Here is a 26,855-nt window from a genome sequence, read left to right on the forward strand (position 1 = left end):
GATATTGGCCTACACACATGTACATATGAGCAGGTCCAGCATTGTGCAAATGACCTCATACACCATACCCGGCAAAGGGCTGCTGCAGTGGCCAGGGACCACACAGCCATAGGTGGGGGCCCAGCCATGCAGTCCCTACTGACACTCATCAAGGAGCTCCTCGGCAATCTTAGGGAACCCATCTCAGTGCAACATCAGGGTACAGACCCCCCACATGCTGGAGGTGGGTGGCACCCAGACAATGGATAAGGAGTACGCAGGTAAGGCCCCAGTGGAGATTACTAGACTAGTGTAGCAGACATACTTGTATTTGTAGCATATCTACGTGCATGTGTCAGGTCAGATTGCAGTTGTGGATGGGGTTTTCTAATGCACAAAAGTGCACATCTATTGTGAAGGACAGCAAATTGTGTAGTATTGGGGGTTGCACTGTAAATTTGCAGACATGCTGCATCAATCCTGTACCAATGCCACATGTGAGTCTGCTGACAATACATCTCTCTCACAACTACCTAGGTCCATCTGGTCTGCATGTGGGATGGCAGCCTGAAGCTGGTGAGTATGGAATTGTTCTGTTGTGGTTTGCCAATAGCCCAGGCATGTGAAGGCCATGCATTGTACCATGCACAAAACTGTCACTCATAGCCATATTGCTTTATGTACATGCTCACTTGTGGTGGGGATAACTGCAATGCATCACAGTGGTCACCACAGGGCCCTAGCTGAAGAGAATGTAACATCCCTGTAGCATACCTCACAACCTGTCATTGCAAGACTTCTGGACAGAGACCAACAAAATGGGGGGACAAATGGCCTAGGGTAGGGACATGTGTGAAACATTACTCTCATACAGTGGATATAAACAGTGTACACACCCCTGTTAAGATGCCAGGTGTTTGTGATATATATACAAATTGAGACCACAATATATCAGTTCACACCTTTTCCAACCTGTAATGTGACCTATGACATGAACAATTCAGTTGTAAAACCAATCATTCTGTTGGGCACCAAATATGGAATATACAAGCCTTGCAATAAGCTGGATGCATATGTGTGCACACCCTTCAAATAATATTGTATTGCAGCAGCTTGTGATTTACTGACAGCTTGGGTACACACCTGCCATCAAGTAAAGGCACTCTGAGTAACACCAAATAACAGTCTGCTGTACAAGTACGATATTCATGACATTTGCTCAGTTGCTAGCATCAGCAACAGCCATGGATTGCAGACAGCTTACAAAGCAGCAAAGGGATTTCATATTTGAAAGGTGTCAGTCAAGAGTAGGGTACAACAACATTACCACAGCATTGCACACACCATGGAACATCAGTGGAGACAGTTATCAAAAGGTGGATTGAATATGGGGACAACAGTGCTGTTAAAAAGAACCTGACGTCCCTCCAAATATGATGACAAAACATGCCAAAACCTGGTCAGAGAGGTTGCCAGGAGACATACAGCAACACCGACAGAGTTGCAGGAATCTCTTGCAAGTATTGGTGTTGTGTACTACATGTGAGAACACTTTCCTGTATTCTGCATACATCTGGCCTATGGGGTATGGTCAGAAGATGGAAGCATTTCCCCACACCAAAAAACATCCAGGGGTGGATAAAATTTGCAATACAGCACATCAAGTCTCCCAAAGGCATGTGTGAAAATGTGTTATGGTGTAATGAGACTATGGATTGACCTCACGGCCACAATGCCAAAAGGTACATGTGGTGCACAAGCAACACCCCTCTTAACCTGAACACCAACATCCCCATGGTGAATCAAGCTGGTGGCAGTGACCTGCTGTGTGGATGCTATTCTAAAGCCAGAACTGGACCTGTAGTCATGGTGGTGTGAATTCTGAACAGTTCTAAATAACACCCATGTCTGGCCCAAATCCATCAGGCATCTGCAAAAATGCTCAGGATGGGGAGGGGTGTCAGCCTTCAACATGACAAAGACTCAAAGTATACACCCAAAGCTACCTAAGAAAGGCTCCACCTGAATAGACTCTTGGTTATGGATTGGCCCAGCCAGAGCCTAGATCTACACCAGATAGACAAACCCCAGTGTGACCTGATGAGGGCTGTGCACGAGTTACCCTTGCAAATTGACAGAGTTGGGTGACCTTTGCATGGAAGAGTGGCCAAATAATACCAAGTCAAGATGTGCCATGCTGATATTCACCTTCACTAGAAGAGTGAATACAGTAAGTCACTTACAAGGTGCTTCAACAAAGTATCGTTTTAAGGGTGTGCACACTTATGCAACCACCATATTGTACATATTGCAATCATTATATTTTACATGTAACACATTTGTTTATTGATTGGATTGCATAGGTCATATGAAAGGTAGGTAACATATTTGAATGCATTATTGCAGTGTCATCTTATATATTGGAAGAACATGGCATGTTAACAGGGTTGTGTACACTTATCATATCCACTGTAAGCTTAGAAGGTTGGTGGTGTAACATGAATTATGTGACCATACATTTACTGCTGGTTTGGAGGTCTGACACTCAAATCTATATTATTAATCAGTGATGTCACTCCTCAGATCATCCCAGTTATGTATCATAAAAATACAGGGGTTATAAGACACAGAGCAAACATATGAACCAGACATCTACACATCCTGCAAGGATCTGTACAGTTGTGAGGTATGTTCTGTAGTACTTGCCACTTTGCTATACAGGTGAACAGCAATGATGTGTACATTAGAGCTGTCTGTGCTGAGGAAGGGTCATCACCTACTTACACTAATCACATATCCTAGAGCTCTATATCTTTAGTTACATGTAGTAAAACTGGCTTCAATGCATGATGTTGAGGGCCATGTGTCATGCATGTCACCATTTGGGTAATGTGTAGTCTGTGTAACAGATGTGTGCCACCTCACTTGTAAGTGTGTGTACACGCGCACATGTGTGTGTGTGTGTGTGTGTGTGTGTGTGTGTGTGTGTGTGTGTGTGTGTGTGTGTGTGTGTGTGTGTGTGTACCAGCCAACCTCAGAGTGCAGGTATTCATGTACATATGTTGTCTTCCCCTCACAGGTGGCGATGGAGTTTGAGGTCCCTCCCACTTGAAAACTGATGTCATTATCTCTACAGACTCTGACAATGATGATAGGAATAGTGAGGTACAGGTGTGGTTGTCAGGGGCTGAATCTGTGCCATTGGTTGGCATACCACTCTTGTTCGCATCATCCTGGCACACAGTAACAATGCCCACACATACCCTGTCACCAGTGGCCACAGATGATGGACAGTTAGCAGGTGGTGCCATTGAACAGGCTAGTGTGTTGACTATGGCAGGTGTGAGTGTAGACACTGGCCATAGAGTGCAGGCAAGGTCCCACACAGGCGGATGGACAGGGGTGCTCACAGGAGGATCGCTGCTTGTCAATCCACTGTTGCAATTGCCACAGAAGGAGTCACCAGACGCATGTTTCAGGCTGTCATGGATGCACAGGCATGTAGTACATGCCACAACAGACACATACTCAGGGTGGTGGATGCAGCTTTTCCTTATTTACGTGGTGACATGCATAACCTTGTTGAGGCCACACATCAAAATACTGAGGTCATGAATAGACAGAGGGGTGAGACCTTGGCAATCCTCGACCATGGAATATCTGTGCTACAGCATGTGGTGGGAGATGGGCATCAGCCACATGGATGTAGGTCAGCACCAAAAAAAGCTGAGAGTCTACAGGGCCATGCACCTTCACACTCCCATACTGGCAGTGACACCAACACTACCGAAGGGGGTTGCTGTCCACATCACACCAGATCAGGCCATGGGCACATGGTCCTCTCTGGTTCCATCAGGGACGCAGATCCAGCAGACAGCAGTCACCATCAGGAAGTAGTACTGCTTCTGGCCTTGGGCCTGGTGGTGCCAATGATACCCCTGGCAGGACCAGTTCCCATGTCCGTGGCTGGAGATGGTGAACCGGACCCCCTGCCATGTACAGTCCATAGCTGTCCAATGTACCCTGTGTAGGGAAGCCACATGGTGTGACTGTGTGCATACATACACACATACATCTGTATCACAGGCAGATCACCTTCAGACACACACAGCACCTCTACACAGTCCCTCTACTGGATAGCCCTCCAAACACACACATATGATGTCAACCATATGGCCCAGGTTAGGCCTCTGGCAAACTCACACCACACCCTGTGCATATAATGATACTTGTGCCACATCCCTGTCATCCATACCATCGATGCAGGGACATGCTAATATTGGTCTGATGCACAGGGTGAATATAGTACAGTGTAGCTATGTAATACTATGTAAGGTGCTGTCTGCTTGCATTTGTTATGGGTACACATACAGGTGTATGTACCTTATTAGCCAGGATGCATTATTGCTGTTAGTACCACTGACTGAATGTTGTCTGATATAATGTATTGTGTTTTTGTTCCAGGTGGCTGTGCATCTGCAGGCTGTGGCCCTGCAGACATTCCCAAGCAGGAGTATGGCAGAGTGGGAATACACCGACCATGTCATAGGCAAGGTACAGCTTTATATGTACAAGTACCAGGTGTGTATGCATGCAACAGTGTGGGAGGGACACTGTTGTCAGGCAGTGTGACCTTGAATACATACCCTTTGTCACAGACAGGTAGCCTTCAGACATGTCAGCTCAGTGTTGTGTCATACCACAGGCCCATATATACAGAACAGGTTACTGCAGTACTGTCAGCAGGTCCCTCACAAGCGTAGCCATTACATTAACTGCAACAGATTCACCTGTCACCACCTGTTGGTCCTGCCATTTCTTTCCCATACACTCAACTCTGATGCAGTTGATGAGGGCATGGATGATACTGTGTATGATAGGTTTGTGGTATGTATTCCTGAGTTCATCGGGTGGAATAGAGAGACAAAATGGTATATCCTATGCATACACACAGTAAGGACTGACACATGGGATGTGCACAAAGTAACATAAACTTGGTTGGCAATAGACAGATTAGTAAACCTGCATTTCCACCTTGATGTACTACTACATGCACATGACATGCCCCACATAGATTATATACATGGGACATAACATACTACCTCTTACAACACGTAATGTTCTGAATGCCTCCATGGATGGTGAGATAACTCACCAGAAATAGGATGTGGAGTCATGTATTGCTCCTACAAGCCTGGACAAGTGATAGTGTAGCAGACATTGTATCAGCATAATGTTTCAGTCAGTTATGATGCCTGATGCTGGCATGTGTGTCACTACACTCACTGTGGCTGATTTGGCAACAAGATCACAAACATGGGCATTGTAAAGGACAGAGACCACATACACAGCAGAAGGAAGAAACTGTTGCAGAAAAAGGTGGAGTCCCAAGAGTGGTAAAACTCCCTTATTAGCCTCAACAGCAACTTGAGATTCCTCATGAAATCATCTAAAGCTGCCTATGATGGCAGAATTGCAGCAGACACTGACAACAGTCACACATCCTTTGATAGTTATATCAAGAACCTCCACGCCAATACCCAGAAGTGCTCTGAGTTACTGCACAATGCTACCTCCTATACTGAGTCAACAGATATTGCCAACATTCTTGCCAACACATTCAGTGACAGCTTTACCCCCCCAGGGGAACAATCAGAATGCTAGAAGAATGCCAGGTACCCAGGATTACTGCCACCAAGGTTACACCTGCATTGTCCACAGGCAAGAATACAGATTCCATGGGGCCCCAAATTATACCTGGCTGTGTTCTACATGAACTACAAAGATATCTGGCACCATATCTGTGTGCCCTGTTCAGTCACAGTCTCACCTCAGGCTTTATACCTCTCAAAAGATGCGCTGCTACAGTCATCCCTCTCAATAAAGGTGTTGCAACTACAGACCTTGGGGGGAATTATCAGTCCAGTAGCCTGACAAATCTGATATGTACAGCTGCAGAGCACATCATCAGTGACCTGACCAACAAATATATAGGTAAACTCCTAACTATGGACCCCATACAGTTTGGCTTTGTGAAAGGGAGATCATGCCTGCTCAACCTGGCTGACTTCTTTGAGTCAGTCACCAGGGCTGTGTATTACAGTAAGGCACTGCATACAGCCTACATTAATCTGGCCAAGGCTCTTGATACCATTCCTCAGTCAGGAATTATGGATGAGCCCCCCAAAACTAGGCATCAACCCCTATATCACTAGGGGGGTTGTAAATTGCCTCACAGATAAAGACACAGTGTGAAAGTAGCGAGCTCCAAGTCAGACTGCCAACCATTCACGAGTGGAGTCCCACAGGGATCAGTCTTGGGTACTCTCCTGTTCAGTATCTACTTCTCAGGAGTCTAGGCCAACACAAAGGAACTATGGATGACCAAGTTCACAAACAACTGCAAGTTGGGAGCCATTATTAACTGCACAAGTGATACAGACATCCTACAGAAAGGCCTCACTGAGACTACTGACTGGTGTGGAAACCATAGCCTGAAGATTAACACCACAAAATGCATCATCAGCCCCTTTGGTAAAATCCCAGATCCCACTAAGTACCAAATCAATGGGAGCCCACTGAACACTGTAGGCATTATAAGAGATATGGGGGACACAGGTTGCCAGCAACCTCTTCTTTAACCACCACAGTGCCACTGTGGTCAGGAAATCCTTCTATGTGGCACATCTTATTACCAAGGATTTTGCATCCAGGAAAAAAGAGGTCATCGTCTCTGTGTAGTCTTCCCTCATTACACCAATCAGGTATAAAGACCCATTTGGCATGTACCTCACTAGACACCTGCAACAGATGGAGAGGCCACAGAAGTACCTCACAATGAGGATCCTAGGCATTAAACACATGTCCTACACAGACAGACTCAAAAGACTCCAGATATCTTCTGTCTCATATCACTTACTTAGAGGTGATCTCTGCTTGACTTGCAAAGCCATGTCTGACCCAGCTCTTTTACAAATGCTACAGCTAAAGATATCCCAATCTCTCTGCACCACACACTGCAGGAACTTTGACCTCATTACCACAATCAACCCAACATGCTGGAGGGACAGGTTCCTCACCCAGAGACTGCACATGCCCTGGAATAGAATTCACATACATTTCAAGCAAAGTACCTAGACGACCCTGTTCCAGAGAAATCTTGATGAGTGGATGGGTAATAGAAGGTTTACCCTAGGGATCACTCCAGTGTGTCTACTTGATGAGGGCACTGGGAACTAATGTTGGGTGTCACAATGGCAGGGCACTTCGATGGGCTAGGATAGTAACAGCTCCAGGGCCATTAGCCTAGTACACACCTACAAACCTATAAGGGGAGTGACATCAGCATGACTGATAAAGTAGGCCAGTGGGTTGGTAACTTATCAAAATACTTGTTCCTACAAGCATATACACTTACACACACTTACACACCCATACACACATTTGCCAGATCTGAGAGCAGAACCCCTGCATATCTAGTTATTTGTAGTATAGTGTTGCACAGTTATCACACGTGCTACAGAGCTTACTGGACTGACAACTGGCCAAAGGTGTTGATAAGGGAATGACATCAGCATGACTGATAAAGTGGGGCACCGGGGAGTGTTGTGGGTGGGAATGGCCTAAAACTGTTTCACCTACAAACAAACACCCCCTCATGCTCACATACACAACTGTTACACACGCAGCTGTCAATATTGAGATTAGAACTCTTACCTATCTAGTTATTTGCACTCAACTAACTCAAATAACTGTGTTACTCAGTTATCGCACATGCTACAGGGCTTATAGGGGTGATCAGTGTCCAATGCTACTTCTAAGGTGAATGAAAGCAGCAGATCATGTGAAGTAGGGCAATGTGAAGTGTACTGAGTGGGAAGAGTCTCCTAATACTTGGACCTATGGAGACACACACACACACACACACACACACACACACACACACACACACACACACACACACACACACGTGATGTGATATTATAAACTCAACCTCAGTACTGTTACACAATGGGGCTCACTTTTATGCTGGCACATACAACAGTTTACAACTGGTATGCCACTGTCCATAGCAAAACATCACTGCATGCCATTCAGGGTATCCATGTGTGTGGCTCACTTTGTATGTGTCCCCCTGTGTCTGTCTCTCAGTTCCCCACATCTATGTGTGTGTATGCTTGACATATGTTGCTATCTGTTGCCCATATATATGTGTGTGTATCTCATGCAACAGATGCATTTATATCACATATGGGACACCTACAGCTAGCTGAGGGTAATCCTGTCTGATGTGTGTGTGTGTGTGTGTGTGTGTGTGTGTGTGTGTGTGTGTGTGTGTGTGTGTGTGTGTGTGTGTGTGTGTGTGTGTGTGTGTGTGTAGGGGGGGACAGTTGAGGTGTACATAGCTGTATGTATGCACAGAAATATATACACAATACAGTCATATAATCCAATGTGGGTTCTGACATGTCCTGTGATTCTCTAAGTGTAAGAGCATACCCAGCGTGACCTTCTATAGTTAGGGTGGGACTCCATTCCAGAGATAGGTGTACTCCTGTACAAGGTTTTGTGTGCTACAGCCATACCTCTCAGGAGTACATAGGACTTTCCTCACGTTACTTGCTTTGTTTAGAAGACATTTTCTGACATATCTGTAGTCTGAAACTGCAATGTATTGTGTCATTACCTAGTGCCAGGCATCCTCAGATCATCACAGAGCTTTACCAGAGGAATACTAGTTGTATGATGGATTGACCAATATGAGGGCAGCTATGTAAATTCTTGCCCAACAAGCACATTTGTGAGGCATGGCTACAGCCAGTGTAGTAATGACACACAGCTATGTAAACAGTCCAACAAACTGGTTATATAGTGGCTGGGGATCTCCTGCTTGTATGGTATCTTTCTAACCTGACATGTCATATCCTTGTATGTGCATACCTCTTACCTGTACATTTTTTGGCAGGATGTCCAGGTGTTTGCCTAGAGGCTTCATCCATTCTACATACACTTGTGTTTTTATGGCAATTAGTTACATATAATTGAAGTGTGATGTTACAAAATAATACAGACATTACTGTTTCAGAATACACTACCTTCAGACCATTCCCGCTACTGCATACCCCTCACCCTACCAACTTTTTCAGTATGTAAGGGCGATATTTACAACACGTGCCTATCATTGTGCCTTTGTTCCATTTTTATTTCTGCCTTTGTTCAGACATTTTGCTGTCAGAGGTTGGTAGTTATGGGTGTGGGTACAGAGTGCATTCAACTGTGTAGGCATGTCCATTATTTGTAAAAGCAAACATAAGAAAAAGGATTATTGGGAATGACCACTGGCAACAGTACAACAAAGCACTTATATTCACATAAACCTTGGCACCTCTGCTACACATCCTTCAAGATGTCACTAATATGTGTAGTATATTCCACATAGCACTGTGACTTCCAGGTATGTCAGTGGCAGAGCAGTGGGTGTCACTGACATGCATTACACTTGGCACTATAGTTATCTGCACATGACCCCTGTCAAGGCAGCATGGTAACTAGGGCAGTACAAGATGATTGCCAGGAGAACGTGCTGGCCAGATCTAGACAGTATTAACCATATATACACATAGCTCATTGACCCCTGCATATTGTGGACAGACAACATGTTTTCATGTGTATTGGTACAGCCCTGCCAATGTGTGCTATGCTGCTATTTCCATGAAAACATATATGCTACTGCATTTGTGTGGTTATATGGGGGGCACACCTGTCAACTGTACACATTTGCAAAGACTGTGCTGATATTTGCTTTACATTTTGGTTCCATTTACCATACTGTTGTGCCCTGTCTTGGGGACTGGAGGCATATCAGTAAAGAGCCCAGGTCAGATTGTACTGGCATACATTTGAGTTTCAGACTTGTTACCCTTCATAACCTTACTGCAACTGTGGGTCCTGCTGTGCTATCACTGTGTGAGACTGTAGGTGGTTAATTCAACATTGCTGCCATTTGTGTGCCTTTTTCAGACATTTCTCTGTGTTTTTTTTACAGCTGACTTGCTGTGTGGGTGTAAGGGGTGGTTATGGGACCCCCACACTGACATCCATGCCTGTGACCTATGACCCCCCAGTTAGTTGTCCCCACACCTATACTGCAGTGGGATTTGCCACCTTGGGTACTGCTGCATAGTGTGTGGAGGCCAGTTTTGGCCAGACATTTCCTGGTGTCCCACATAGCTGTCAGTTGTGTGCTGCTATCCCAGTAGGCTACCTCATTCCCTTGCATGCATGCAGCTAGCAGAACATACTATTCCATTAATTTATTGTTAAGAAGACTGACTTACCTTGTGCTTGCAGCAGTTGTGAGAACAGTGCTTGAGGGCTGCCTATGTTGGATGCACACAGTACACTGCCTATACATGGTAAGTTGCAGGTAATGTGATGTGTGTGTCATCCATTTTACTGTGTGTGCATGTCAGAGAGAGGTGTCAGTCCCCGGGGTCCCTACAGTGTCAGTGAGTGTACTATGTGTTGCCTGTTTGCCAAGGCATGAGCATACCGGGCATGCCTCCATCTGCCTATGGTAGTAGGCTCAGGGGCCTCCTCCTGTGAGTTCCTCTGTGCCTGTGGTGACCTTGGCAATGGTGGTGGGCTGTGTGGCCCTTCCCCATGCTGTTCCTGCTGCAGCTGATTCCATAGGATTATATTGTGTAGCATGGCATACACTATGAACATGTGTGCACATGTGGCTGGAGAGTACTTCAAGGCTCCACCAGATATGTCAAGGCAGCGGAACCATGACTTCAGCATCCCAAACACATGCTCTATTATGATCCTGGTTTGTGCATGTGCCTCATTATGGTGATCTTGTGTGGGTGTGTGTGCATTTCTGATGGGTGTCATCATCTACTGCTTCAGTTTATGGCCAGCATCCCCCACCAGATGGCCATACAAGATGCCCCCACTGGCAAATGCCTGGTACAGCTGTAATGAATGCCAGATGTGGGAGTTGTGATAGCTTCCACGACTGCCAGTGCACACATTCATGATAATGCCTTGGGCACTGCACACAACCTGGCAGTTGATGGAGGGGAAGCCCTTGTGGTTTATGTATATGATACCCTGTTCACTGGGTGGTGCTTTGATGTGGATGTACGTGCAGTCTATGGCACCCAGTACCTCTGGGTATTCTGCTACATGGTGGAAGAGATGCATATTGCTGGTCCTCTCCTCACAGGTGTTGGGGAAGTAAATGTGCTCACCGGCATGTGGTAGCATGGCATCCAGGAAATGGTGGAGTACCCTGGATACAAATGCCTGTGAGACCCCCATGATGTCCCCAGTAGGTCTTTGGAAAGTACCTGTAGCTAGAATTTGTAAGGCTACACATACCTTGGTATCCACTGGGATGGGTTCCCCTCTGCTGGTTCTAGCTCTGAGTTGAGGCGGGCACAGCTCAGTGATTTGCTGAAGTATGTCTCTGTCCACCCTGTAGCGCTCTATCTCCATATCATGTAGCCCCTGGTAGGTTACCCTGGGTCTGAACACTCTTTTCCTCCTTGGTCTGTGGTGGTTGTCAGCATTATCCTCCTCTCTAATGTCAGCCTCTAGCACATACTGATGGATCAAAGCAATGGCAGCCCCTAACATTTTTCCAGTTAAAATTCCCCCGCATGTATACACCAATGGTGCAGAGTTTGTGGGAAAAAACAGACTGTGAGGTGTTTGCAAGGTTTATACTGTTGTGCAGCAGATGCTACCTATATGATTAGCTGACTATGATACATTCCAGCTATCACGTATATTACTCATGGCTTTGCTTTGGCCACTGTGAGTGTTAGAGGCATTAGTGGTAATTTGTGCATGATTGCCTTTATTCTGCTGTTGCCCTTTTTTTAATTTTTACTTACATCTCCCATTTTCAGCTATGCAGCCACCTGCCAGCTGTATTGTTGTGTGCTTTGCATGGCCCATTGTGAGTTGCCAGAGTCCCATATTAGTGATTTCTACTTCACTTATCCTTTATTGAGCTGCTGCCCATTATTTTTTTATTACATTTCCTCCCATTTTCAGCTATGCACCCTCCTGCCAGCTGTATTATTGAGTGCTTTCAATGGCCCATTGTGAGTTGCAGAATCCCATATTGCTGATTTGTACTGCATTTCCCTTGTTCTACTATTTCCTTTTTTCCCTATATCCTTCCTGTTTAAGCTCCAACACTCCACCCAGACCCATTAGCTGGTGTAAACAGCAAGAAATGGCCCTCCCCTGGCCACGAACAGGCTCCTCAGTTCATGGAATAAGTATATACAGCCTCAGACACACACCCTCTCTTAGCTGTGCTTAGCTAAGCACAAACCCGGGCAACAGATCTCCAATGTGCTTACAGCAAGCATGACACACACCCTTTTCATGTTAGTTGCTCCTGTCTACACGATGGTGTTACAACACCTACACAGTTAGGTGCAGTGTGACACTTAGAAGAATTTTGTGATTCAGTATAAGTCCTCATTAACATACCCCACTGCCCTCATCCATAGTTACTGCACTACACAAGGGCCTTCCCCATTAGCAACCACTGTTCGCTGCCATTGTTTTGATTCTGCTTGCCATTGACTATAATGGCAAAAATGCAGCTTTCCCCTAAAATAGAATTTTCATATTTATTTTTTTATTTTCCCCACAAGCCCATTTGCGTGGCGCTTCCCTATGCTTAAATGGCTGAGATCGGCCAAAAAACAATAACATTTTATTTTTGTTAAAATTAAACAGTTTAACATGCCAGTGGCCATTTATTTCACCATTGGCTTGCCTACAGGTTAGGGAACATGCTTTTATTGGAGCTGTCATGGATACGTTTTCATTTTTGCAGAAATGTATTCGGCTAGTAGCCAAATACATTTCTGCAGCTTACACTGTTCCTGCATGGCTACCTACCTGCTTCCTGGATCAGTATTTCATCTCATTTGCATGGCTTTCCCCAAAAAAACGAGGTAATTAGCATCCTGCAGGAACAATGTTGGCTCACTTGTGCACATTGATACGGCACATTCCTGGATTGCTCGGTGGCCATATTCCATGCAAGAGTGGCTACACTGCTCCTGCATTGGCTTCTTGTATTTGTGAATCCTGGGGAATGTTTTTGAAATTACTTTGCATACACATAACGTTTTATCTACAATAACTAGAGAAATCCAATCAGAAGTAGTTCAGAACTACAGTTGTCAAATGCTGTACTTCAATTTCCTTGATTTTCTGTAATATCCCTGATTTTGGTTCAACATTTTTCTCTCATCCTCCTAAACATTGATGACTTTTTGAAGCAAAATTAATTTTTCTAGTCAATAAATAATGTCAATGATTTCTTTTACTGTAAAAGACACATTAGTTCAAGTTTTCTTAGAATGTTCAAATGTTTATAAGTTCACAGGTACATAGGTAAGTACCAGGCAATCAGACTATAGTCCATTACAAGCTCAGCCGGAAAAAGCCCATATTCAAAAGTTTCCTTGAGCCTCAAGGAAGCAAGACAAGACAGATCAGGGAAGAATTTGAGGCTGTCCATCAAATTATCTAGGTTTACCTTGAAGGTGGCAAGAAGTGCTACTCTGCTTGACATGTAGTAGAAGTTTGTTCCAGAGGTGAGGGATATGTTGAGATATGAACCAATCACACTAACATGTCATATTTATATTTAAGTAAAGGTTTATTTCCTTTAACCTGGTATTTGGGGTACCATTTGTTCTGCAAAGGAATAGGAGGTCAAAGAGGGTTGGATCTTTCATGTCTCAAAAGGCTCAACACAGATCTCCACAGAGGACTTTATAAGAGACTGAGTACTGAGAATTAAGATTTTTGAGACCACTGATCTTAGGTTATGAATCTCTGAGATCTCTCAAGCTGAGTGCTATGTTTAGACAAATACATGCAAAAGTTGCAAATTTATTTGATGACAGATCTGACAACATATACGTAAAGGGGAATTAAGATGACTTTGGATCTAGTGGGGATACGTTTGAAAATTACATGAAACGGACAGAAGGATTTCTGAAGTACTGCAGAGCCACAGTGGTCAAACAATAAGGAATTATCAACAAAAGTCCCTAGATCCCTTACAACAGTGCCTGAATGGAGGGAGGTGTCATGTTTACATGTGAAAATGCATTGTTAACCAACATGACCTATGCTACATTTTTTAAACATCTAATTTAAGGACTGTTCATGCAACAAGTGTTAACATGGTAAAAGGTCAAATAACAACACCAAATTCGCAGTCATCTACAAACTTTGATAAACATAGACCTGAAAGTTTGGCCTAAATGTCTGAAAAAGCAATGCTAAATAGAAGATGGGCACAATACCGAGGCCTGTGGTGCACCATTAGTACCTTGTTTGTTTTCTGAAGTGTCACCTGCGACTTGAAGCACATTGGTATTTGCAGACAATCAGCTAGCTAGGATTTATATTCAGATTTACAAGTCTGTCAGTAATACTTGCATGGGGAATGGTGTCAAAGGCATTGGTCAGGTCCAAATATACTGAAAGTAATGCAAAATCATTATCTACTGCTTGTAACTTTTTCAAAGAAATTGATTAGTTTAAAGAGCCAAGACTTTCCTTTGACAAAGCCAAATTGTTGAGAGTCCAGGGTTAAGAGCTTTTCAATGTCCAGATTAATGAGGGCTGAGAAAATACATTCTATCGCTTTACATATGAGATTAGTGAGGCTAATGTGTCTATAGTTACCAGGGTCTGTGTTGGGCCACCCTTGAGTTGTGGAATTACAATGGCTGTTTTCTAGGCTTCAGTAATATGAGCAGTGGGAGACTTAGATTAAAGAGGATAAGCAGGGTTTCAGATAAGCCATGTTTGGCACTGCCAATTAGGCAACTTGGTATATTATGATGGCCTATGGATAAGATATTCTTAGCTTTTGAGAAGGCTGGGATAGTTTGTTCTATGCTAATTGAACGGGTGTGATTGGGATTGGGGATTGTATGGAATACATATAAGGGTGGGCGGAGTAAACTTTGAACTAAATTTGTCAGCTACAATATTAGCTATTTCCTTTGGGTCAAAGTGTGCAGGATTACTGTGGAATAGTGCTGACCACTGTTAAGTGTTAGTTCTTAATTTCCTGACATTGTTATTTTTGGTATAGTGGCTATTTTAAGTTCATATTCAGATTTAACCTTCCTAATGGTTCCCTTAAGCTAGTTACAAAATTGCTTAAGTGAGCTCTTTAGGTAGGTAGAATAAGACATCTTAAAACATTAAGTAGCTTTCTATTCCAGGCTGCCATCTAAATACCATGAAACATGACCTATCAGGCCCTTTGAAATCACTACTTAACCTTAGCCTCCAAACAGGCTTTGTACCTCAAGAATGGCAAACAGCAATCATCATCCCTCTACAAAAAAGGTGGGCCATATAAACATCCTGGAAACTACAAACCCATAAGTATCACTAATCTGATACAAAAGCTGTGATGATGTGAGGTATTGCAAGCTATGCCAAGAGAAGGAGGGTAGTGGATGTGTAACATATGCCAGCATAGCTAGTTGGTGTTTTGTAAAGAATTATATGTCATTTTTATATCAAACTGATTTGTACAAGTGCTTGTGCTGAAAATGTATTTGTAAAGATGCGTGTGTTAAAATGTACCAACAGTGGGTCCTGCTGGTACAGAAAAGAAATACACCTGCATGTCAGACTGTATTGTAACTGTTGAAATGAATATACTGTAACAGAAGATACTGCTAGAAAAGAGGTTAATCTCAGTCCTGCTAACTTTGAAGAATAGTCTGAAATTAAATTACCTAGTTTAGGCCATAAAGATTGTATCTTACAGTTCTGATTGCAGCCGGAGACAACATTTCTGTGAAAACCAGGACTAAGATTCCTTCTGTATTGTCCTTAAGGGTGAAGTAATTGTTACCCTGGAAGGGTGGAAGGTTTTGAAATGGTTTTATAGCTTCCAGATGCTATAACACATCTTAGCAAAGCTCTATGTGTGTGTATGATAACACATATGTGCTAGATCCTGGTTCAGTTTCTAGTAAAGGGGGTAGTGTGGGAACCAGAGTCAGGTGACTAGACGTATGTGATGTCATTCTGTAATCCGGCACTGAAATGATGTTTTAATACTAGATGAGACAGAAGTCTCAGGGCAGTCTATTTGTGAAACCTGACAAAGAATGATCCCTCATCCATGTCATCTTGTCTAGCTCTAGTAAGTAACCAGGGAACAGTAACTCTTTAGATCAGTCAGGAAAATATAGTGAGATTAGTTAAGTACTGTTTTTCTGTATATGTGTGAATCAATCCATCTGTGTTATTTTTTAATATTTTCTGTGATTGAAATTCTGGTGTTCTTTTACTATTTATTATTAAATATATTTAAAAGTTTCATTGTGGCTGGTCTTTTTAGGAAATAGTTAACCTTTGAGAGAACTTATATTTATTTGGTGACACGGTGGCTGCTCCTGAAAGTCTAGCTGCATTGGTCAAATACTACAATTTCTATTAGTATTAATTTTACTCATTATAATTGGGTACCTTTGTAAGACCCTTAGAGTAGATGGCTTTGGAGAATTCTGGTGGTAGTATCTACCTTATAGTCTGGGCAGAGGGGGGCATAGCTGGTAAGCCTGTGCCAGCTTTCCCCAGGAGTGTGTGTATGTGTGTGTGTGTGTGTGTGTGTGTGTGTGTGTGTGTGTGTGTGTGTGTGAGAAAATCAAATCTCAAACAGTGTGCATGTCAGCTACTTGGACCAGGGACAGAAAATACTAGTTCCACAGAGTGGGTGGTGGAGGACTTATTTGGGACTGGTAAGAAAGAGGGAAACCCAGTCCCACAGTGTGAGTGTGTTCCTTTTGTGCTCTTAAGGGGAAATTGTGCTTGGTGCAGAGATCTGCATCTGGAAATACTGTGTGTATTTATTTTTGTTCCAAGTGAATGTCCCTCACAGTGCCAGTGTGAGGATTGAGGCTCCCTGATTACTGGCCCAGAGCAGGGGAGTCACAAAAGCCATGGAGGGAATTATCATGAAAATGAACAATAATGACATAGGAAACCTCCACACACTGGACCCAACCCAGTTTGGTTTCATCAAAGACAGGTCATGCCTACTCAGCCTAGTAGACCTCTTTGAGAAGGCCACCAAAGCAATGAATGAGATCAAAACTGCCTACCATGACCTTGACACAATACCCCACCCAGGTATTGTTGACAAACTCAAGAGGTTAGGTATAAATCCTTATGTGACCCACTGGATAGCTCACAGTCAGGATCCAAAATGTTAGATTTGGAGAGTCCACATCTACAAAGAGAAGAACAACTATCCAACAAAATGGGAGAATGTCAGCCAAAATAACTGTGACAAAAAACAAAAGTAATAAAATAGACAAGATAATAAAAAGGACAAAACTTCTTCAGTACTTTATATAGTGGCATGAAAGTAGTTAATGACTGCTCTTAAACTGTTTTCATTGATATTTACCACCTTATGTTTTATTATTTTCACCTCTACAAAGAAACCATTCTCTAGTCGAGTTCCTCAGGGATCAGTGCTGGACTGCTTCTTTTTGGCATCTATGTCTCTGGCATCAAGGCCAATGTCAAGAGCCTCTAGCTGACCAAATCTGCAGATGACTGCAAATTAGGAGCAGTCATAGAATCTCCCACTGACACTAATGTACTCCAAGAAGGGCTGACACAGACAAATAACTGGTGCCAGAACCATGGACTAAAAATGCCAAGAAATGCATAATAATATCTTATGAAACGTCAGTCATGCCTGGTAGCTACCATATTGACAATACACCCTAAGAGTCCAGACAGTAATAAGGGACTTAGGGACACACACAGACAGTAATTTAACTTTTGACCTTAATGTGACTGCAGTAGTGAGGAATTCATTCTATGCTGTGCAGTTTTATAAATAAAGGTCTGGCATCTAGGAGCAATGAGGTTATTGCTTCACTGTACTCAGCATTCTTCAGACCTATCATTGAGTACAATGCCCCTTTGGTATGTACCTAGCAGGCAAATCCAACAACTGTTACATCCACAGAGGTTAATCACTAAAAGAATACAGGGCATAAATAGCATGTCCGGTGCAGAGCCTCTCAAAACCCTATTCCTGTATTCTGTTTCCTACAGGCTGTTGAATGGAGATCTGTGCCTGGCATATAAGGTATCATCAGACCCCACTCTCATGGACTTCCTGCATATCCACAAAATAAACAGCATCAGAATTACCTATTCCAAAGAACTGAATCTTGCCTGTGACATAGATATGACCTGCTGGAGAGACAGTCATGTATCCCAGAGACTACCCCTTCTCTGGAACAGGCTCCCAACCATGTGAAGCAGGATTCTTCCCTAACCCAATTCAAGTGCAACTTGGACAACTGGCTGAGGAGCAGGAAATTCATCCCTGGTTTGGCACCAATGTCTCTAATGGGCACAGGCAGTGTGTAAGTGGTTCATCTCCCAGCCTCCTGCTTATAAATGTTTTATTTCCCAAGCCTCTGCTTACATTTACCAAGGGTACCAGAACTTGTCAGAGGTTTGGGATGCGTAGCTAGGCTTAAAAAATCCCCAGTGGTTACTGGCCTAGTAAACACCCATAAACCTATCATGTATGAAGAAATAACCACCTTGTGCTCTATTTTGAAGACAAAGCAGGCTAATTTATGTACATCCAGTAAAAGAAACTCCAGCGGCACACCACGACAATTGGAGCCAACCTGGTGAAAATCAGTTTTAATCAAAGAACACAATCAAATTTAAGTCTGAAGAAGCATTTAGAGAAACGTGAAAGCTCTTACTGGCCATTTCATTGTTTATTGATTTTCTCAAGGTCGGCTCCGATTGTCGTGGTGTGCCTCTGAAGTTTCTTTTACTGGATTTGCTGTTTTGCTTATCAGGGGCACTTTATCCAGAGCAGTGTTCTTTTTGTTTGATAATTTATGCACATGGTTATAGAGTCAAATGAGATACTGGTGGGACAAACTGAGTAGTTGTTCTGGGAGTTATTGGAGGTCATAGTAAGCTACTGGCTTTCCCAGTGTAAATTCTACTACCATTCTACTGCACCCTTCTGGCTCCCCTTTTGAATGACCTAAATCCTACAGAGAATCTACCTAGCTTCACTCTCCTTTGTAACCTAAATATCAGCTGTGTGGATGAATCTAAGCATGTTGCCCCATGTCTTTTTTAAGAAGTGGGGTTCAGTGAGCTGATCACTAATATTACTCATCCTAACTGAACAATAGGAAATCATTCTGCTCTGCACTGGGCTGCTATTCATTCACTAAATAAATGTGGATCTGTATTGTCCTTACTAGTACCCATTGATCACTATCCTGTTATTGCCCATTGGCTCATTACAAGAATCAAGCTATTTAGACTTAATTGCTGAACACTCTGCCTATCCTGTAAAGAAGTCAAATCTCCTAGAACTTGACCAAGTTAACTAGACACTTATCCTATCCTGTGTATGTATAGCAAATGGTATAGATATGCTTACTTACATGCTAGTTAGTATTCAAGATAAATTATTTACTCAGTTTTTAAGAACAAGAGATGGTTGGTAATTGTGGCTTTGAAAATATCCAAAATAGCTAATGAGACTCAGGGGCTCTGGAAGATATGGAAAGCTATAGGTTGCCCAAATTATAGGATCGCATCACTTATGTAGGAAAGAGCCATAACACTGAAAGTAATCCTGCCAAATCTAACCATTTAAGGAAATGGCCACTGTACTGGTCAGAGTTCAAATAATGTTAGGTGAGAAATCTGTTTTTAGCAGCTTACCAGTGACAGAGGCACAATAAGTAGCTCACTGAGTTTTAGTACTAGAAGATCAGAAGGCTCTGGGTTCTATTCCCACACTACTTGCATAGATTTATTTTTCTGATATTGACAAACTGAGTCATTTTCTTTCTCAGTGGTGTAGAATGAATGGTACAAAGAAATGGGTACAGCCCAGTAGGGATACACCACTCCTGAGGTGCCATAATTTGTATGAGATGTTAATGTGAAATCTCATCTGCTTGAGTTGTTGGTAGCTCAAGTTGATGTAACTGATCTCATTACACTAACTAAACAAATGGGGAGGGGGGGACTTCATTTATAATCTCACAATCAGCACAGTACACCCCTACTCTGGAACAGGCTCTCCATCCATGTGAAGAAAAGTTCATCCCTAAACTAATTCAAGTGTAACTTGGGAAACTGGATGGGGAACCTGAAATTCACCCATGTTTTGGCACCTTTGTCTCTAATGGACACAGTCTGGCTGTAAATGGTTCATCTCTCAGACCTAAATGTAGAGAAGCTAAGTATACCACAGAATTTGTTAAACCTCAATGATACAACATTCTTCTTCTTTTGGCTGTTCCCATTAGGGGTCACCACAGTGGATCATCTGTTTCTATTTCTTCCTGTCCTCTGCATCTTAATGTGTCACACCAACCAACTGCATGTCCTCTCTCACCACCTCAATAAACCTTATCTTAGGCCTTCCTCTTTTCCTTTTACCTGGCAACTCCATCCTTAGCATCATTTTCCCAATATACCCAGCATCCCGCCTCAACACATGTCCAAACCAGTGCAATCTTGCCTCTCTGGCTTTGTTTCTAAACCATCCAACCGGAGCTGACCCTCTAATGTACTGATTTCTAAGCCTGTCCATACTCATCACACCCAATGCAAATCTTAACATCTTTAACTCTGCCTGTTCCAGCTCTGACTCCTGCCTTTCTGTCAATGCCACCATCTCTGACCCATATAACATAGCTGGTCTCACTACCCTCTTGTATACCTTCCCTTTCACTCTTACTGGTACCAGTCTGTCACAAATCACTCATGACACTCATCTCCACCCACTCCACCCTGACTGTACTCTCTTCCTCAACTCTCTTTAACACTCACCATATAAAATGAAATATTGATCCCAAGTATTTAAATTCATCCACATTTGCCAACTCTTCTCCCTACATCCTCACAATTCCTCTCTCCTCCCTCATTCACACACATATATTCTGTCTTAGTCCTGCTGACCTTCATTCCTCTCCTCTCTAGAGCATATCTCCACCTCTCCAGGGTTTCCTCAACCTGTTCCCTACTCCTAGTACAGATCACAATGTCATCTGGAAACATCATAGTCCACGGGGATTCTTGTCTGATCTCGCCTGTCCATCACAATTGCAAATAAGAAAGGGTTCAGAGCTGATCCTTGATGTAATCCCACCTCTACCTTAAACACATCTGTCACTCCTACTGCAGACCTCACCACTGTCACACTACCCTCATACATATCCTGTACCATTCTTATATACTTCTCTGCCACTCCCGACTTCAATACAATACAACTCCTCTCTAGGCACCCTGTCATATGTTTTCTCTAATTCCACAAAGACACAATGCAGCTCCTTCTGACCTTCTTTATACTTTTCCATCAACACTCATAGAGCAGCCACTGCATCTGTAGTGCTCTTTCCTGGCATGAATCCATACTGCTGATCACTAATCACCTCCTCCCTTCTTAACCTAGCTTCCACCACTCTTTCCCATAACTTCATGCTGTGACTGATCAGTTTAATCCCTCTGTAGTTACTACTGCTCTGCACATCACCCTTATTCTTAAAAATTGGTACCAAAGCACTTCTTCTCCACTCCTTAGGTGTCAAATCACTTTCCAAGATTTCATTAAAAAAATCTGGTAAAAAACTCCACTGCCATCTCTCCTAAACACCTCCATGCTTCCACAGGTATGTCATTTGGACCAACAGCCTTTCCATTCTTCATCTTCTTCATAGTTGTCCTTACTTCCTCCTTGCTAATCCATTGCACTTCCTGATTCACTATCCCCACATCATCCAACCTGCTTTCTCTTTCATTCTCTTTATTCATCAGCCCCTCAAAGTACTCTTTCCATCTGGTCAACACACTCTCCTCGCTTGTGAGTACGTTTCCCTCACTATCCTTTATCACCTTTACCTGCTGCACATCTTTACCAGCTCAGTCCTTCTGTCTAGCCAATCAGTACAGGTCCTTTACTGCCTCCTTAGTGTCCAACCTTTCATACAACTCCATACACCTTATCCTTAGCCTTCGCCACCTCTCTCTTCATCATATGCCTCATCTCCTTATACTCCTCTCTACTTTCTTCATCTCTCTGACAATCCCACTTCTTCTTCACCCATGTCTTTCTCTGTATACTCTCCTTTACTTCCTCGTTCCACCATCAAGTCTCCTTGTCCTCCTTCCTCTGTCCAGATGTCACACCAAGCACCTTTCTAGCTGTCTCCCTTACCAGCTCTGCTGTAGTTAACCAGCTATTCGATAACTCTTCATTTCCACCCAGTGCCTGTTTTAACTCTTTCCTGAACCCCACCTCACCATCACCCTGCCACTGGGGATGCACAAGCCAGTGCATTTCTTTGTGCTGGTCTCAAGCCCAGATAAATATGGAGAGTTACATCAGGAAGGGCACCCGGTGTAAAACTTTTGCCAAATGACATATTCAGACAACAATCAACCACTACAACATTATTCATAAGTTCATAGGTGTGTACTAGGCTAATGGCCCTAGAGCCTTTACAAGCCTAGCCTGTCAAAGTGCCCTGGCATCTTGCCTCCTGATGTTAGTTCCCAGAGCCTCTATCAAGTAGACCCACTGGAGTGACCCCCTGGAGTGAATTTTCTATTTCCCATCCACTCGTCAAGATTTCTGTTGAAGAGGTTCAGTGAGGTACTCTGCTTGACATGTATGGGGAGTCTATTCCATAGCATAGGCAGTCTCTGGGTAATAAACCTGTCCATCTAGCATGTTCTGTTAATTGTGGTAATGAGGTTGAGGTCTATGGAGTGTGTGGTGTGGAGGGATTGGGATTTCTTTAGATGTAGTATTTCTATCAGAGCAGGGTCAGACATGGCCCTGTAAGTCAAGCAGAGATTGCCTCTTAGTAGACAATATGAGACAGAGAATAGCTGGAGTTTTTTGAGTCTGTTCATATAGGACATGTGTTTAAGGCCCAGGATCCTCTTTGTGAGGTACTTTTGTGGCCTTTCCAGCTGTTGCAGGTGTCTAGTGAGATACGTGCCAAATGGGGCATTATACTCAATGATTGGTCTAATGAGGGAGGAGTAGAGTGAGATGATGACCTCTCTCTTCCTGGATGCAAAACCGTTGGTAAGGAGATGTGCCACACAGAAGGATTTCCTAACCACTGTGGCAATGTGGTGGTCGAAGGAGAGGCTGCAGTCAACCTGTGTCATCAGATCTCTTATAATGCTTTCAGCATTCAGTGGGCTCCCATTAATGTGGTAATCTGTAGGGACTGAGTTTTTCCCAAAGGGGATGACGACACATTTTTGGCATTAAGATTAAGGTCATATCTTAGACACCAGTCATTGGTCTCAGTGAGGCCTTTCTGTAGGATGTCTACATCACTTGGGGAGTTAATAATGGTGCCCAGCTTGCAGTTGTCTGTGAATTTTGTCAGCTGGAGTCCTTTCGTGTTGGCCTGGACTTCTGAGAAGTAGATGCCAAACAGGGGATGTCCCAGGACCAATCCCTGTGGGACTCCATTTGTGGTCGGCAATCTGACTTAGACTCTGCAATTTTCACACTGTGGGATCTATCTGTGAGCCAGTTTGCAACCCACCTAGTGATATAAGGGTTAATGCCTAGTTTGGTGAGTCTATCAATAATACTTGAGGAGGAATGGCATCAAAGGCCTTGGCCAGATCAAGGTATGCTGTATGGACTACCTTGCCCTCATCCACAGCCTTGGTGACTGACTCAAAGAAGTCAACCAGGTTGACAGGCATGATCTACCTTTCAAAAAAACAAACTGCGTGAAATCTAGAGTTTGGAGAGGCCCTATATCCTTGTTAATTAGGTCCATGATGATGCACTACATAGCTTTACATATCAGACTCGTCAAGCTAATGGGACAGTAGTTCCCAGGGTCAGTAGTCACCCCTGCTTTATGTAGAGGGATGACTGTGGCAGTGGCCTATTCATTAGGCACAAAGCCAGAGGTGAGGCTGTGTTTGAACAGGGCACACAGGTGTGGTGCCAGTTCTCTTTGTAGTTCATTTAGAACACAACCAGGGATATTGTTGGGTCCCATGGAGGCTATATTCTTGGCATTGTACAAAACAGCTTTAACCTGTGCTGCATTAATGCTGGGGGCCTGGCATTCTTCCAGTATTGTGATTGGTCCTTTAGGGGGAGAGAGGGGTAAAATTGGCACAGAATCTGTCAGCTAGTATATTGTCAATGTCTGTTGGCTCAGTATAGGTGGTACCATTGTGCAGTAACTCAGAGCAAATCTGGATATTGCTGTGGAGGTTCTTGATATAACTATAGAAGGCTTTGTGATTGTTTTTAGTGTCTGCTGCAATTTTGCCTTCATAGTTGGCTTTAGAGGTTTTGATAAGGGATCTCAACTTTTTGTTAAGGCTAATAAGGGAGGTTTTCCAGTCTTGGGACTTCACCTTTCTCTGCAACAGTTTCTTCCTTCTGTTGTAGTGTTTATTGATGGTGGGTGACCACCAGATTGGCTTCCTTTTTTTGGAGGAGAGCGTCTTAGTTCTGTTGGGTATGGCTAGTTCCATGCATTTATGTACGCATTTGCACACTGCATTGGTGTATGGTTCAGCAGTAAAGCATCTATTTTCCATTGGCATGGGTGCCATGAAGTTAGCCACCTCTGTTTTTAGAAGCCCAATGTGTGCTTTGGAGAAGTTTTTCATAGTAGTTACTTTTGCGGGAGATGTGGGTGAGATGTGGATTTCCATAGTGATTAGTTTGTGGTCAGATCTAACCAGTGAGGAATTGACTACTGGTGTAGAGCAACAGTCACCCATGTTAGTAATAACAAGGTCAAGGATGTTGCTTCCTCTAGTGGGGGTAAGAATGAACTGGTGCAGGGCATTGGAATTCATGAATTCCAGGAAATGTTGGGCAAGTGTATTGGTGCATGAGTAGTTTTCCCAGTTAATGGAGGGATAGTTGAAGTCACCTATTATAAGGGTGTTGGTTTGGACCCTGATATTTTCCAGGGTGCTTAGGAATGTGGAGTGAGGGTCTTGTGACATGGTTGGGGACCTATAGCAGGCTACAACTTGAATCGCTGTCTTACTCAATGTTAGTTGTACCTGAAGTGTCTCTGATGCGTTATGCTGCGCTACTAGTCTGGACTCTGGAGGTGTGCATATCCTTTATGAATATGAAGACACCACTACCTTTGAAGCTTCGGTCCAAGTTCTGGTGCCTAAAGTTGTGGAAAGACTTATAGCCTGGTAGCACATGGGTGCTTTCTGCTGCTTTAAAAACCAGGTCTCCGTTACAGCACAGATGTCGATATTTTCCATTTTGAGGAGTACTTTGATCTTGAGATCAAATCTTGAGATTTAGACTGCTAGCACTGAGCAGCTTGACCCTCAGATTGCATTTATTTAAAGCTCTTATGGTGGTACTTTGGGGAAGCCACGGTGGTACAGCAAGAGGTTCTCCTGTTCGATTCTCAGCTGGGGTGCCTTCTGTGTGGAGTCTGCATGTCCTCCCAGTAATTGAGTGGCCTCCAAAAGACATGTGTGAATGGACGTGCCTTCGCTGAAGGTTGGGTGTTGGGCTGGCAACTCAGCACCATAAAAATCTACTGCCAATCATTAGCTGACCGGAGTTCCGCTGTGGCGACCCCTAACCGGGAAAAGCCGAAAAGACAAACATGGTGGTACTTTGGTCTTTGGAACACTGCCTAGAAAAGGCACTATAGTGGTGGCAAGAGCCTTAGCCAGTATCTGAAAACCCAGGTAAAGTTTTTACACATATATTGTATGAGTTTTTAAATAATACATGTTTCTATATAGTATTACATAAATATGAATTGTTTTTATAGATATATATATGATATGTCTTTTTATTTAGAGATGTTGAACTTCAGTAACAGTCACTATTGAAAGTACTGCTTTCTGTGTTAGAGCATCAATTGAAATGTTAATCAAAATGATAATTGATTAATTACCTAATGAGTATAGCAATGATATTAATGAGCAGCACTATATAAGCTCTGCTTTAGACACAAGTAAATAGATCTGAAGAAGCGTACTGTTTTTGTACGTGAAAGCGCTCATCTCTCTCCTGTTCTGTAACAAAAAAAGTTTTTTTTTTGGCTGGCTGCTGCATTGGGTGGTCCTCATCTTTGTGTTCCTGAAAACCCAGGGGTGACAGATGCAGGCCATCTCTGGCAAAGCATCAAGGTCTGTCAATCCTGCCTTCCCAAGCAGGCAGATATTGGATCCCCTTAGAATGACACCAGAAACTTAGCCAATTATTAAAGTCAATCATTTTCTGCTTGTACTGCGGTATAATTCTGGGCGACGGTAAGATGCTGCTCAGGGCTAGGGTCATACCTGCCTGTCTTTATTCAATTCAACCTATTATTTAAAAAAATCCAAAACATTGTTTCATTAACTATTTTTCTAAATCCCGTGGTAAATGAATCACTCATCCATAATAACCTAGTATCCGTAATAACAATGTCATATCTAAGTATACCTTCTTTTTTAATGATGCCTTGACATTTTTTTATATCTGTTAAATTTTGAGTATTTTTCAGTCTTTTCTTCAATCCCTCAAGTACTTCATCATGCAGTCCAAATCAAATCTCTAAAATTTGTATCTTTTGTTATAAAATATATTTCAACTTGCCTTTGCTGTCCCCCCATAAACATAATTCTAACCGTTTTTGCAATTTAATGTCACTTTTTTACTCCACCTGTAAATGTATAACTGCCTGCATTATCTAAATAGTATTTTTCATGATTAACCTCACATCATCTGTGATTATTAGTAGTAT

At 43.1% G+C, this 26,855-nt stretch overlaps 1 protein-coding gene across 4 annotated transcripts in view; it reads left to right on the plus strand.

The window, feature by feature from the left end:
* The window catches only part of LOC122812148 (GEM interacting protein), a 1,774,188-nt gene that overhangs the window by 1,191,124 nt on the left and 556,209 nt on the right, over positions 1 to 26,855 (plus strand). The window lies entirely within an intron of this gene.

Source organism: Protopterus annectens, chromosome 9.part0 (genome assembly GCF_019279795.1).
Source record: "Protopterus annectens isolate FY-2018-M chromosome 9.part0, PAN1.0, whole genome shotgun sequence".
NCBI lineage: Eukaryota > Metazoa > Chordata > Ceratodontiformes > Protopteridae > Protopterus > Protopterus annectens.